We start from the raw sequence: 14,930 nt of genomic DNA on the forward strand, positions 1-14,930 counted from the left end.
GAGATGAAGGGAGTGGCTGAATATTACTGACAGTGGCCACTGCATGTCCAAGCCTTATGCTTGCTATATTGGTAGCACACAGATGTTATTGCAGCAGATGGAACAACTGCAGATGCGCAGGACTGGCAGCTTTCCGTAGACCTGGTGAAACAGCTGAAGTTCCCACAGCACATTGCCACGACCACCCTGAGGCCAGACATCCTCCTGGTCTCAGAGGCGACCAAAAACATCGTCTTGTTGGAACTGACAGTGCCGTGGGAGGACCGCCTGGAGGAGGCCCACGAGAGGAAGATGGCCAAATATGAAGAACTGGTCATAGACTGCCGCAAGCGGGGCTGGAAGGCAAGGTGTATGCCCATCGAGGTTGTTTGCAGAGGTTTTGCAGGGCAATCGCTCTACAAAGCCTTGAGTGCACTGGGCATCAACGGAGTGGCAAGGAGAAGGGCCATCAAGAACACCACAGAGGCAGCGGAGAAGGCCTCAAGATGGTTCTGGATCAGGAGAGGAGGTCCATGGGGAGGAGCGAATGCCACCTGAACACGTCGTGGTCTGATCAACCACGGCTGGGTCGCCTGGGTGAGGGTGGCTGATGTTGAAAGACCCAAAACACCCAATGACCCCAGGTTACATCACTGATGATGTGTTCAAGAGCATCTATTGATGTATTTGTATCAAACTTCTATTACAATAACTTGAATTCATATTGAGCCATAAACTCATAATGTTTGCCAAGAAATTTGCATGAGTATTGTCATTTCAAGATGATGAGATATGTAACCAAAAGCCTGATGAAAGTATAGAGTTTACCTTAGAGGACACAGAGAGATTTAAAAGAGCCCGATTTAGAAGGCTAGCACCACAGCTTAAATTTAGCCTCTTTTAGCATAGGCTGTTAGCAGACATCATATTCATATCGAGATTTCTCGAGAGCATCCCCAAGCATTACCATTCCCAAGCCTCCTTGTACCTCCAATTTCTGAATCCTCGCCCCATTTAGAAAATAGTCTACATCGTTATTCCTACTACCAAAATGCATGGCGGCACATTTTGCTACATGGTAATCCATCTGCCACTTCTTTGCCCAGTCCCCTAACCAATCAAAGTCCTTCTGCAGACTCCCTACTTCCTCCACACTACCTGTCCCTCCACATATCTTTGTATCATCCACAAACCTGGCCACAAAACCATCAATTTATTCATCTAAATCATTAAAATACAACATTATAAGTAGCAGATCCAACACCAATATCATTAGGCATGGTACAAAAGATCATATTTGGTGTTGACTGTTTTCATTTATTACTTCAATTTTTCATTTAATTTGAATTGCTGCATTCGGGGTCTTTGAAAAGCACTTTAAAAAAATATTCAATTTCACATTACATTTGGTAGTAATGGGAAATGAAATGTTTAAAAAATAATCTGCCAGCATATATTTAAGAGGAGAATTATAAAAAAACTCATGTCTTGCTATTGCACTGGATTAGATTATTTATAGTAAATAGAGATGTTTGGTTGGTTTGTCTCTTAATTAATTCTGGGTTCATTTATTGTTCAATAGGTCTCAACAAACAGTAAATTCCATCTTTTTAAAGACTTGTCACTGAAGTTGTTTTAACATACATATAATTTGCCTGGAAAAATTGAGCCATTGTCAAAATAATGCAGATTTTTTATTTTGCAGTGATGAGTTCAGCAAATTTGGAAAGAGATTAATTAGGGCAGCACAATGGCATAGCTGGTTGAGAGCTACTGCCTCACAGTGCCAGAGAGACCCATGTTTAATCTTGACTTCGGGTGCTGTCTATGGGGAGTTTGTAGATTTTCTCTGTGACCGCGCGAGTTTCCTCTGGATGCTCTGGTTTACGCCCTCATCCCAAAGATGTGTCGATTTCTAAGTTAATTGACCTCTGTAAATTGCATGGGGAGTGGATGTGAAATGGGATAACGTAGAACTACAATGATCACCGTAGACTTGGTTGGCCAAAGGGATTGTTTTCATGCTGTATCACCAAACTAAAATATAGAACTTTTCTTTGTAATTTATGAAAATTAGTCTGTCTCATTTATTGCATTGTCATTACTTGCCCTTTGTTTTAATATTTTGAATCATCTGGTTTTTAAACTAAAAGCAGGCCTGCTACTTACTGAACCTGTCTAGTGTACAACATTTATAATAATAGATTGGTGATTTTAAACTTAAAGTATTGGAGAAGTCGTAGATAATTTAATTAATTAAGGAAATTGTGCTATTGAGTTGAACTTGATGCAGGACAAGATAAGTGCAGACAAAATGGAGTTTGTACCATGTGGTGGTAGGATGAAAATTACAGCAAATGGGTGGTAAATCTGTGGAATTATTTGCCAACGAAGGTTTTGGAGGCCATCAGTAGATATTTTTAAGGCAGTAGATATATTTAAGGCAAAGATAGATAGATTCGATAGATAGATAGATAGATAGATAGATAGATAGATAGATAGATAGATAGATAGATAGATAGATAGAAGTTAAGGGCAGGAGAGGGAGTTAGGGCAGGAGAGGGAGGTTAGGAGGGAGAGATAGAGCAGCCGTGATTGAATGGCAGAGTAAACTTGATGGGCCTGATGGCTTACTTCCACTCCTATTCCTTATGACAGGAGTGCCAGTATTGTGCGAATTTCATAGTTGAAGGATTGAAAAACAAAAATGGTGCGGGCAATATTCAGTTCGTGAATTGAGTGGATTGGGAGCTGAATAGAATGTAGAGTTTAATATTCAGAACTAGATTAAGCGGCATGCTTGATCGATTATTTGCCAATTAAAATTTTGGTTTTGTCTCACATCCAAAGTGATATTTCATATTGTTTCATTATATGCCATGGTAAAAATAATTAATGGTTCTGATAGTAACTATCTGGATGAAAAGAGACAGCATTTTTCATTAATATATTAATTGGTGATGCGTGATGTTGGCAGATTAGATCCCACAGATTTTATTGATAGTAAGCCAAATTCAAATATATTTTAATCTCTGGGAGAATGCTCTTTAATGGCTGAGCAACTAACTAACTGGCACCCCTTGTCTAATTCCCTGTCACATTTGTCCTAGAACGTATTTATTTTCTCACAGAGCAGAAATACCAACAGGAGAATATAAGAACTTATAACAATAAATAAATATTTTCTTGGTCTAATATTTAAACCTAGTTACCAAGCATCTACTATATGTTGGAAGGACGCATGGACATAGAAACATAGAAATTAGGTGCAGGAGTAGGCCATTCGGCCCTTCGAGCCTGCACCGCCCTTCCTTATGATCATGGTTGATCATCCAACTCAGTATCCCGTGCCTGCCTTCTCTCCATACCCTCTGATCCCTTTAGCCACAAGGGCCACAATGTATTTATCTAACTTGTTTCATAACCTCAAGATGTTCAAAATCATTTGAGGGTGCCAGTCAAGTAATTTTGAAGTATGCTCACTGTTTAAATGTTTTTAAGGTGAGAGTGTCAGAGGTTATGGGGAGAAGGCAGGAGAATTGAGTTAGGAGGGAGAGATAGATCAGCCATGATTGAATGGCAGAATAGACTTGATGGGCCAAATGGCCTAATTCTGTTCCTGCCACTTGTGACCTCTCAACCTTACAATTAGAAAACATGGCAGGAGTATTGTCAGTGTCCCACATTTATTAATGCCCAGTGTTAGCTGCTTTATGTTGCTTGATATAGAATTAATATTTCCATCTGATTGTACCCATTATAAAGATTTTGGGTGACAGCTAGTGCTAACTCTGACACCTCCTGGTAGGTCATCGTGTAGTTGAACAATGTGTTGGTGAGACCGCATTTCGAGTATTGTGTTCAGTTCTGGGCACCATGTTATAGGAATAGGATATTGTCAAGCTTGAAATGGTTCAGAGAAGATTTACAATGATGTTGCCAGGACTAGAGGGTGTGAGCTATAGGGAGAGGTTGAGTAGGCTGGGTCTCTATTCCTTGGAGCGCAGGAGGATGAGGGATGTTCTTATAGAGGTGTATACAATCTTGAGAGGAATAGATCAGGTAGATTCACAGAATCTCTTGCCCAGAGTAGGGTAATCAAGGACCAGAGATCATAGGTTCAAGGTGAAATGGAAAAAATGTAATAGGAATCTGAGGGGTAACTTTTTTGTCTTCACTTCCGGCTCCATCCTATCCTCCCTTGGTCCAATCCCTCACAACCTACGTTTAAGACACCTCACACTGCCCTTCGTCTCTTTAATGATTTTCTCTCCAGAGATAGACACAAAATGCTGGAGTAACTCAGCGGGACAGGCAGCATCTCTGGAGAGAAGGAATGGGTAACATTTCGGGTCGAGACCCTTCTTCAGACCGATGTCAGTGGAGGGGGCGGAACAAAGATAAAATGTAAGTGGAGACAGTAAGATTAAAGGGAGAAGTGGGAAGGGAAAGGGGATGGAGAAAGAAAGCAAAGGCTGTCCTTGCTGCCTGACCCGCTGAGTTACTTCAGCATTTTGTGTCTATCTTGAATGAACAGTCTTATATAAGTTTATTGGTCTTGTTTGTACACATACAAGGAATTTGCCTTGGTGCTCCGCTCGCAAGTAACAATACGACCTACAGTAACAATTAAGAATGACACAAAGCATTAAACATTACTAATAAAACATTATAGTTTAAACATGTGACAGAAAAAAATAACCAGAGCAAAATGAGGCTACATACCTTTGGTTATTGAGTAGAGCAACTGCTTGTGGACAAAAAGCTGTTTTTTATATCTGGCTGTGGAGGCTTTGACAGTCCGGAGTCGCCTTCCAGAGGGAAGTGTTTCAAAGAGTTTGTGGCCAGGGTGAGAGAGGTCAGAGATGATCTTATCCACTCGCATCCTGGCCCCTTGTGTACAGTTTGTCAATGGAGTGAAGGTTGCAGCCAACAACCTTCTCAGCTGATCGGACAATTCGCTGCAGCCTCCCGATGTCGTGCTTGGTGGCTGAGCCAAACCAGATCCTGATGGAGAAGGTGAGAACAGACTCTACGATGGAGTATAGAATTGGACCATCATTGCCTGTGGCAAAGATGGTCCAATGATGGTCCGCAGGACGTACATCCTCTGTTGGGCAATTTTGACTGTGGAAACCAGCATTTGCAGTTCCTTCTGACACCGTCTTCAACCTTTCACCAATCCAACAAACACTGACAGTGTTAAAACATCACTCTCCTTTTCAATGTTGTCTGCATTTATTTGGGAACGTTTTTCCAGTGATAACCTCCTGAACAATACTGATGTCTGGCAACCTTACACAACTGGTAATGATAAGCCCATGAGAAAAAAGACTGTAAAGGTCATGTACTCTCAGGCTTACCAGCTGTAACTGACTGTTGGTGTTTCTGACATCAACCCTGGCATTTCAGAGTTTCCAAAAATACTAGTTTTTAAGATTAATTTAAAATCATAAGTTTTAAAACAAAGAAATGCATTTATACGATATCAACGCATTCAATGGAATGTAAAAATACCTAAATCTATCTTCTTGCCTTTGTGCAACAGTTCCTCACCATTGAAATGAATAGTTACTGAACAATTGGCAGGTCTCACCATTACTGCTGGGGGTTGGTCTCTTATGTAAAGCACAGCTTAGAAATGGGCAGCACCAAACTTTCCCATTAACCTGGATGCATGAAACTTCCTGACATTTACAATGGGACTTACTGACACATCTTGAGATTGCATTCTATAAAATAATATATTTTATATTCTTCCAGAGTGACATATTGCTGTGGTGACTCACTTTTAAAAGAGTGGACTGAACCGGGGACTAATCCAGATTTGAATCAGTGGAATTATATTTTAGAAAAATATGATCGAGCTTTTTGTGCATTGAATGAGATTATTGTTATTTCACTAGGAGATTACTCAAGGTATGATTGAAAATAATCCTCCATTTTTTTTAAATTATCCCAGGCATCTTTATTGAAACATGCTTATTCATTGCCAATCATATCTGCAATCCATTCTCAATTTGACGTTGAATTGGCAATATTGTTCAGCAAGATGTGGGAAAATATCGTACTAGTTTTATAAGATATTTTCTTACGAGGTTGATGTCAGGACATAAAAATGTGAATCCACCCCTCTGGCAGGACTCAGGCAAATCAAGCCTCAGAATTCCTACCACATATTTGTGGTACAATTTCCACCAGGTATATAGAACATAGCACAGCACAGGAACGGGTCCTTTGGTCCACAGTGCCCAAACATAATGTCATTACACCAATTTCCTTCATGTTAATGTGATCCATAACCCTCTATTCCCTGCAGATCCATGTGCCTATCTCAAATCCACTTAAATGTCTGCCTTCATGACAAATGTCTGCCTTCATTGCATTCTAGGTGTCCACCTATCTCTGAGTAAAAAACGAAGCCCCACACATCTTTAAATCTTGACCCTCTTACTTTAAATCTAGTCTTTGACAATTTTACCCTGGGGAACAGGTTCTCACCTTCTATCCTATCTATGTCTCTCATAATTTTATGCACTTAAGTCATAAGGTTGTAAGTGATAGTAGAATTAGGCCATTCAGCCCATCAAGTCTACCCCACCATTCAATCGTGGCTGATCTATCTTTCCCTCCTAACTGCATTGTCCTGCCTTCTCTCCATAACCTCTGACACCACTTCTATCAAATCTCCCATCAAACTTCAACGCTAAAACAAAACAATCCAAGGTTGTCTAACCTTTCCTTATAGCTGTCATCTATTAATCCAGGCAGCATTCTGGCAAACCTCTGCTGCACCCTCAGCAAAGCCTGTATATTCTTCCTGTAATAGGGCTACTAGAACTGCACACAATTCTCCAAATGCGGCCTAACCTAAGTGGCATAAAGCTGCAACTTCCTGACCCTATACTCAATACCCTAACCTATAAAGGCACGCATATCACATGCGTTCTTGTGCTCAATATGCTCAATTTGCTTTTAAAATTTCAAGTACAATCAGACATATTAGCTTTTAGTAGAGAAATCTTGTTGAGAGAATGTAGGTGCCAATTTATTATTCTTCTGAGTCTGCTGAACTGGATATGGAGTTCTAGCTAATTTTAGCACCCTAAGGGAAAGTATTTCAATCAAGTTCTTAAACCCTTTAATCCCTGCCAAGTTAATTTTAAAGCACATGCAAATCCATTTAAGATTAAAAGGACTTGGGAAAGAGTTTATATTCTCCTTCAAATCTTGTTCCTTAATTAATTTAATAGTCATCAAAATAATAAACAGTGCATATTTGATTGGTCTGGCAACTCTGCACATGCAAAAAATCAAGTTTATCATCCTAATAAATCAATGTGATGGAAATTTGTGGGCAACCTAATTTGGGCATGAAAACCGCTGATGTGAACGTATCATGTGCCCACAATGGGAGGCCCCCGCGCGGCAAGTAAATGACCTTGGCAAGCTGCCAGTGCCCGCCATGGCTCACCAGGCTGCTGGTCCCACTGTCTAAATAACTCTTCGCCCACATGTGGCCCCAGGAGTGGCTTTAGGTGAACACTAAAGAACACATCAGAATAAAAGGATGCACCTTTAGAGAAGAGATGAGGAGGATTTTCTTTAGTCAGATGGTGGTGAATCTGTAGAATGCATTGTCGCAGAAAGCTGTGGAGGCCAAGTCAATGGAATTTTTAAGGCAGAGATTGACGGATTCTTGATTAGTACGGGTGTCAGGGGTTAAGAGGAGAAGGAGAAGTTTAACTTGGCATCATTGTGCCATGGACATTCTGGGGTGAAGAAACTGTTCCAAGGCTGTACTTTCAGTTGTAAGTTCCTGCCACCCATCCTAAAGAGCACAACAGATGGCCCAATGTCCATACCATTTTTTGTAACCATGAGCCTTTATTTAATTTAGTGCAGATTAAAGTTGGTTTTAAAATTTGTGGATCAGCCCATCTTCATTATTCCATCAATTCATGCATGGTCAATGCCAGCCATTCACTGTGTGTAAAGACTGTCTTCTCACTTTATTTATTTTGCCAGTCACCTTAAATGTATTGGTACAGAGGAGATTTACTAGAATGTTGCCTGGGTTTCAGCAACTAAGTTACAGAGAAAGGTTGAACAAGTTAGGGCTTTATTCTTTGGAGCGCAGAAGGTTAAGGGGGGACTTGATAGAGGTTTTTAAAATGATGAGAGGGATAGACAGAGTTGACGTGGAAAAGCTTTTCCCACTGAGAGTAGGGAAGATTCAAACAAGGGAACATGACATGAGAATTAAGGGACTGAAGTATAGGGGTAACATGAGGGGGAACTTCTTTACTCAGAGAGTGGTAGCTGTGTGGAATGAGCTTCCAGTGAAGGTGGTGGAGGCAGGTTCGTTTATATCATTTAAAAATAAATTGGATAGTTATATGGATGGGAAGGGAATGGAGGGTTATGGTCTGAGCGCAGGTATATGGGACTAGGGGAGATTATGTGTTCGGCACGGACTAGAAGGGTCGAGATGGCCTGTTTCCGTGCTGTAATTGTTATATGGTTATATGGTTATATGGTTATATGGTATGCCCTCTAATCCACAACCTTTCAACCAATGGGAACAGTTTCCTGCTATCTAGACCCTTCCCCATTTTTTGTGATGTTGTTTGAGGACTAAGTATTGGTCCAGATGCCATGTCCTCCTTTAGTTTTGTTTAGATTAGTTTACAGATACAGCGAGGAAACGGGCACTTTTGGCCCAGTGAGTCGGCACCTATCCAGCAATCCCCACACATTAACACTATCACACGCACAACAAGAACAATTTACAATTTTACCAAGCCAATTAATCTACAAACCTATATGTCTTTTTGGAGGGTGGGAGGAAACCGGAGCTCTTGGAGAAAACCCACACAAGTCCCGGAGAGAATGCATAAACTCCATACAGACAGCACCCATAGTCAGGATCGAACTCGGGTCCCTGGCACTGTAAAGCACCAACTATATCTTGGTGCCACCATTATTTGTGCCGCCCATATATCCACTTTCGAATGTAGGGAGAAGGTGGATGAGACATCGGAGAAAAGGGTTTGTGAGTAGGGTTGTGGGTAGCCAATTCTATTTCCTGCTTGATTGTTTTCTGATCCCATGTATGCAAACCCATTTCCATTGCTCTAATGACAGATAGAAGAAGAATATGACCATTTAAAAAATCAATTATTGCTGGTCATGTAGACCAAATTCCTTTTAATTTTGCTGCCTGATGACCTTCCCAGATGCTCATTAGTTCAGTTGCCGATACTTTGACTGAATTCATGGCCAATAGTTTTCTGTTGTTAACAATTTCCAACTATCCTTTTTCCCTGCTTATAACCACTGAACGATCTGTATTTTGTACACAACTCCAGAGTCAAGTGTTTTGTACACTACTCCAGAGTCAAGTGTTCGCAGCGACCTCTGCAGTCCGTCTGTCTTTTTATTATTTTCTGTCTCGTTTCAATGTAGTTTTTTTTATTTTTATTTGTTTTGTATTTGGTACGACAAGCTCCAGAGTCAAGATGTGTTTTGTACAATACTCCAGAGTCACGTGTTCGCAGCGACCCTGGCAGTCCGTTCTGTCTTTTTTATTATTTTCTGTCTCGTTTTAATGTAGTTTTTATTTATGTTTTTGACGGGGTATGTGTGTGGGGGTGCGGGGGGTGGGGAAACTTTAAAATCTTTCCCCTGCACGGGAGACCCGACCTTTTCTTTGTCGGGTCTCCGTTGTCGTTGGGGCTGCAACGTGTAGCGGCCTCCAGCAGGAACGACCTGGGGCTCCAGTCGCGGAGCTGCGGACTTACGTACCATCACGAAGTTGGCCGAGTCCGGAGCGGGTGGAGCGGTGGTGGCGCGCTGCTGTGACCCGACCCCCGGAGATTCTGAGGCTCCAACCGCAGGTCTGGCAGACGGGAACACCGGGAGCCCAGGGGTTCCTGCTGGGGGACCGCTTTTCGGGGCTTCCGCAGCGGCGACTTCTTCCGCCCAAGTTGCGGGGTTGAAGATTACCTGGAGCGGGGCCTTACATCACCGCTCGGCGCGGCTTGGAATGGCTGCGGGACTTTGCTAGCGCCCGCCGGGGGCTCCAACAACAAGACCCGGAGCATGGCCTTGCACCACCCGGCGTGGCGTTAATGGCCGCGGGACAATTACCATCGCCCGCCGGGGGCTTCGACTCTGATATCGGGGGGGAGAGGGGCGTGCAGGGGAGAGATACGTTTTTTGCCTTCCATCACAGCAAGGAGGAGATGCGCTGTGATGGATGTCTGTGTAAATTGTGTTGTGTCTTGGGTCTTTTTTTCTTGTGTGTATGACTGCAGAAACAACATTTCAAACGACAATTAAATTGTATTGTATTGTATTGTATTGGATAAACTTTTGCTCATGCTGCACAATTTATATTTCCCCCTACGCACTTATATTCAGATTGACTTTGGAGCCTTAGGAAATTGAAACACTCGTCTCATCCTTAAAATAATTCACGGTCACTCCTGGTTATTACTGTGAGTGTCCACTCTTTCCAACCTGACAGTTAGAAATCAAAAGGTAATAAACAGGTCTACTCCACCATTCAATCATGGCTGATATATCTTTCCCTCCTAACCCCATTCTCCTGCCTTCTTCCCATAACTCCTGACACCCGTACTAATTAGGAACCTATCAATCACTGCCTTAAAAATATCAATTTACTAGCCTCCAATTTCTGAATTCTCTCCCCATTTACAAAATAATCTACTCCTTCATTCCTACTACAAAAATGTTCAACTCCACACTCCACTACTCTGCATTCCATCTGCCATTCCATCTGCCCAATTTCCTTACCTGTCCAAGTCCTTTTGCAGAGTCACTGCTTTCCCCACACTACCTGCCCCCACCTACCATTGTACCATTTGCAAACTTCGCCATAAAGCCTTCAATTCCTTCATCCAAATCATTGATACACAATGTCAAGAGTAGTGGCCCCAGCATTGATCCCTGCGGAGCACCACTAGTCACTGCCAGCCAACATGAAAAAGCCCCCTTTATTGCTACTCTGCCTTCTGCCATCCAGCCAACCTGCTAACCAGTATATTTCCTCTTATACCATGGGCTCTCATATCCATTAGCAGGCTCACGCATGTGTTTAGCATGCAAATACTTACAACAGTTGATGTGTTCTGGCATTTGTGATTTTAGAAGCTTCCAAAAGCCTTGACATCAGTAGGGGGCAGGCAACAAGAGAATGTCAGTAAAAAATCAGGGCATCAGAGACATCTTGAGCAATAAGCAAAGTACTCGAGGAACTCGGCTGATCAGAGAGCATCTGAGGAGGGAGTGGACAGATTATGTTTCAGGTCTGGAAATCTGGAGAAGGGTCCTGCTTAATTTATTGGTCTCTGATGACGGTACTCGCAAAGTGTCGCTGAGAGGAGAGAATTCCAGAATTTAGTCTTAGCAGCAGTGAATGACCAGCATATATTTCCAAGTCAGAATGGTCTGCCATAAGGAGAGGAACCTGCAGGTGATGAAGGGAGGTCTGGGAGATTGCATTCTACGAGGAGTGTAAGTTGGCATTATAGAAGCTGAGATGGAAGTTTGACGTGAGTTTCAGAAGGAAGAGGCTATGGTAAGTGGATCTACAACTAGGAGAATAGTGAGGATGAGGTCAAGTATGGTCACCCTTCATGTTGGTTCACTCAGTATCTGTTCCAGATGTTCAGAGCTCAACCAGCTCAGTCAGTGTCAGTAATCGATGATCAATGTTGATGTTGCTGAAGAGTTTTTATAACCTCTGCATATTTGTCAGTTAAACTCTGCAATTAAAAACATTGAAATGTTGTGGAATCTTCATTAAGATGCCAAAAGATGGACACACATGATAACTAATTTGCTAAAATGAGCAGCACATTATACAGAGGATGGAAAGAGGAAAACGAATTGCTGAATCAACAATAAGATTACAGCATACTAAAACTCATTATGGGAACCATCTAACCATACAACTGAAATAGAGGGAAAAATGTTATAAGCTGAAAACCAGGAGGGTGAATGGCTTGAAGCAGTTAATTTTTGGAAAGTTTTTGATTGAAGTGAATGTGTGGACAAGTGTCAGGAAGAACAGATGGTTAGGTATATTTTTGTTCTTCAGTTCTTAATTTTTTTGCAAAACTGATTCAAGTTGTGGATTCAGACTTTCTGCTCTCCTGTTTCCCACACTCTCTGTAAACCTACTTTCACTGAAAAATCTATACATAACTAAAATTCTGATCTTTTCTCTTCCGGTTTGCACGGTTTCCCTATTTGCGCTAATAAGGTATGTGATAGCGCTCCGATTTTCTGCCTGCTTACTCACCGTGCTGCGAGTGCAACAAGTTTTGTTCCGATCGATGGAATATTGTAAATGTTATGCAAGTTTAAAAATCGGAAAAACCACGCATGCGCAGATTGCTGTCAGTCACCGCCACACAGATTGATCTCCTCTCCTGTCAGTCAGGAAGGGGCGTCGCCGGGACGCCACACTGATTGGCACCATCGCCACAATGATTGGCCGCGCCTGGTGTTGTGCCTGGACTGGATCCCAGGCGGTGGCCCAGATGAGGGGTGGAGTCGTACCCATGCCCGTGGCCTGGATCAAGGTGCACCAGCATCTCGGGGGCTGCCCAGCTGCTGCCATCCTGCAACATAGCCTCCCCTTCTGGCTCTGCGGGCAGCTCTGGCTTGGCCACCCACCACACTCACCCCAACCCCGGCACAGCAAACCCGGCTCCGTCGAGGGCTAGGTCCGTGAGTGCTTCGGCCAACAACAGCCAGGGCCGGGCCAAGTGCGAGAACCAGGCCGAGATCCAGGTGCTGCTCTATGACATGGGTAGGTGCTAGGGCAGGGAATTGGAGTGAGGGGAGGAGGATGCAGGAAATGGGGGGAGATGGGGGTGGTAGAGGGAGATGGGGGGGGGGGGGGGGGAGGGGAGCAGCTTCGAGCACTGCTGTCTGCCCACTGGTGAGGGACACCACGGGTCCTGGGATGGGCAGTGCCTCAGCAGCTCCTGCCCGCGGGCGCGGACACCGTGAACAGCCCTAACTCACCGCAACGTTACACGGAGAGAGGGAGCACTGCAGCACAGCCCACAGCACGAGGGGGGGGGGGGGGGAAGAGAGGGATGGAGGGACGGGTTGAGAGGGATGATGGAGGGAGAAGAGGGGAGAGAGAGGGATGAGGGAGGGAGGGGGAGAAAAGGACGAGGGAGGGAGGGAGGGAGGGAGGGAGGGAGGGGGAGGGAGGGAGGGAGGGAGAGAGGAGAGGGATGAGGGAGGGAGGGGGAGAGAGGGCTGAGGGAGAGAGGGGGGGGGGAAAGAGGGAGGGAGAGGGGGGTAGAGAGTTGTGGAGTGAGAGGGGGGGTAGGGGAGGGAGGGGGTTGTTGAAGGGAGAGGGGGATGGAGGGGTAGATTTGATGGTAGGGGGATAAGTGTGAGTGGTGGAATATTGTGTTTAGGGAATGAGTTGCGTTGGGAGAACGGGTGAGTGGTGGAATATTGCGTTTGGTAATGGGTTGCGTTGGGGGACCAGGCCTCCCGTGTGACAGGGGCCCAACGGGTCCCACAGTCTAGTGTATTATAATGCTGTGAAACAACAGGGAAACAAGTAAATTAAAAGTGTGTTGGGATATTAGTAAGGATAATATCCAACAGTCCAGTAAACCTGCCAGTGCAGCATAACCAAAGCCCTGAGCACCATGGATGATTGAGCTTTACCGTAATAATCAAAACCATGCCACTTATGTCAAGCCTAAAAATTCCCTTTCGGTCATTAGAATTTGACACAGGAGGGGAAGGGAAGCATGGTTGCTTGGTCATCTGATACGTGATGGCGCACACATCTAATGCAGTATTTAGTCAAGTCTGGAGATGGGTGAGCAGTCCACCAGCCTGAAGCAGATGAAAAGCAGTGCAAATATGTAAATTGTTCTCCCAAGCCATATTGAAGAACCTAATTATAACAAAATCCAGGTGGCTTACAGCAGTGGAGACCTGGGATCAATCATGACCACAGGTGCTGCGGGTTTTCTGTGAGATCACCGGTTTGCTTCCACACTCCAAACATGTACAGGTTTGTAGGTATAAATGTAAATTGGCCCTAGTACATGTGAGATGGTGTTCGTGTGCGGGGGTCAATGGTCAGTGCAGACTCGGTGGGCCGAAGGGCCTGTTTCCACGCTGTGTCTCCAAACTAAACTAAACATTCAGATGTAATACGCCTGAGTCTAGTGCTGTGCAGTCTAACCTGCAGTCTGAAGAAGAGTCCCAACCCAAACTGTCACCTAGCCATGCCTTCTAGTGATGCTGCCTGACCCACTGAGTTACTCCAGCTCTTCGTGGGATTTTTAAGGGGATGGAGTTACTCAATAAAAGCCTGACAATCTTTTCTGTTTGCTCAAGACAAGTTGGCATGCTTCTCCCAGATTTCACAACTGCTGTTGATTCATTCAGAACCCTATCTCAAGCATCATCTTAAAGCACAAAAGACACAAAGTGGTGGAGTAACTGTGGTGTGGCAAGAAACATCTTGATTGAAGAAGAGTCCCGACCCGAAACGTCATCTATCCATGTTCTCCAGAGATGATGCCTGACCCACTGAATTACTCCTGCATATTTTTGTCTTTTTTTTGTAAGCCAACATCTGCAGTCCTTGTTTCTTCATATTATTATCATATCCCTTCCTCACACATAAGTGGTCAACAAAGAAAGGCATGTTATGGGATGAGGGAGAAATGGGATTATTGTTTTTTTCCCCCCTCTCCAAATGGATGGATTTCTTAATGGCCTGATGTGAATGAAGATGTTCTTTGATTTTAATTAGGAGGTCTGAATTTAATTCCACTTTTTGAAAGCCTGATTACTATAACACACATTGGCCTAAAACTAGTTTTATTACATTTGAAGAGCACTATGGCGGTGTTATGTGCCACCCTGTTGAT

General features: G+C 43.7%; 1 protein-coding gene across 2 annotated transcripts in view; it reads left to right on the top strand.

Moving 5' to 3' along the window:
• The window catches only part of dgkb (diacylglycerol kinase, beta), a 518,449-nt gene that overhangs the window by 351,511 nt on the left and 152,008 nt on the right, over window positions 1-14,930 (top strand). The gene's annotated exons all lie outside the window — the stretch shown is intronic.

The sequence above is a fragment of the Leucoraja erinacea genome, chromosome 2 (genome assembly GCF_028641065.1).
Source record: "Leucoraja erinacea ecotype New England chromosome 2, Leri_hhj_1, whole genome shotgun sequence".
Classification (NCBI taxonomy): Eukaryota; Metazoa; Chordata; class Chondrichthyes; order Rajiformes; family Rajidae; genus Leucoraja; species Leucoraja erinaceus.